Here is a 1608-nt window from a genome sequence, read left to right as displayed (position 1 = left end):
GAAGGAAGAACATACATATACCATGATTCTTCGCGAGTATCTTGTAGCTAATAGCAATGCAAATTCAGTGCCTGGTTTTCGAGGATCTGTTTACAAATGTATGTGCTGGAGGACAAACATTTCCGCGCTTAGGAGTTAAAAGTTGGACAAGCACTACGAGCACGGCAGGACATATGGGAACAACACGGACGGTATTTTGCACATGCGCAGAAAAGTTAGTAGTTCGATGTATGACCTTTGGAGTAGGGACAGACTGAAATGTGCTGCGATTGTAACAAGCCAGGTATTTAGAAAGCTACTTGCGTATTCGTTAGTGTTGAGATGCTTGGCGATAGGACGACTGGGTCTTGTTTTTGCGGAACCTATATTTGAGACCAGAGTGAAAGCTCTGGTCGCTCACAGACTGAATGCTTATATTGTTCTGGCATGTATCAGCCATGTCAGCATTACAGTTCACTCTGACCGTATCTACTTATGCAATACTTGCGTAATGAAGGGACAGGTTTCTGGATTCATTGAGAAACATCGAAAAGATAACTCGACATCGATTGTAGTAGCTAGATTTTCGGATGCAACGACCTCAAAAACTCTCTCGCAATGTTCGGAATCTTCAGAGTTCATATTGTCAATATTGCGAAGAGATGAAAGATTGATGGATTGGTGCCGCATAAAAGGCCGAGCCATACTCCTCAGATTTTCTTCCAAATTAATAAGATGGAAGTGCGGGCGTTTTATCATGTCTATGCCGGACTCTTCGGTTATACAATTACCAGTTGGCAGTTCATCTGCCAAACGCAAAGCAGATTAATCAACAGCTGCAACAATCTCGACAGCAATTGCAGTGAAAATGACAACAGCAGCGATCTCCGTGTTTGAGACGATGGACGAACCGCTAAGCAAAGACTCTCTTGAAGTGAATTATATCTATGCGTGTCAGAGTCAAGTTTTGTCAGGACAATTCTATCTTATCCTTGTTACTGTCGAGCCTTCCAAACTGTATATCAGATCATAAAACCGGTTTTTTATGGTCTAAAGACATAATTTTACTGCATCATCTCCACTTTCATACTCAATAAAATCAAAACGTCCAAGACCATCGGGTAAAGTCACAAAAAAGTATTGACATGCAAGTAAACTTTTGTCACGCATAGATATCATAACATACTTAATGCATGCCGCTGGGCCAAGAAGTGCGAACTGAAACCGAGGTGACGATGTATATTATTTTGTCAGTCTGACGCATCAATGTGTGACCGTGCATTGGTGTGGATTACACAAGTTAATGTTATTACAAATTGGTGTGGCTAACGTAACACAAAGCCGCTGATTGTCACTAGTAATGCATATTAATTAGGTTTTACTGCATTTTTCATTCAACTTTTTTAAGGCATTAAAAATATCTTCTCGATCCAGGTTATGTAAATCCTTCGATAATTCACCTAAATCTTTGAGAGATTCGAAAACTGAAGTATGATTAGGTGTTACTACATTAATTGGGAATTCTAAAGGTTTGAATTATTGGCGGCTATGCCGCAACTAAAACATTTAGATAACTTCTCAATTTGCCTCGTCGAGCACAAGTGTCTCCAGTCAAACCAGCGAAGTAAT

The sequence above is a fragment of the Plasmopara halstedii genome (genome assembly GCF_900000015.1).
Source record: "Plasmopara halstedii genome assembly, contig: Scaffold_42, whole genome shotgun sequence".
In the NCBI taxonomy this organism is placed as follows: Eukaryota; Oomycota; class Peronosporomycetes; order Peronosporales; family Peronosporaceae; genus Plasmopara; species Plasmopara halstedii.
This window is presented reverse-complemented; position numbering follows the sequence as displayed.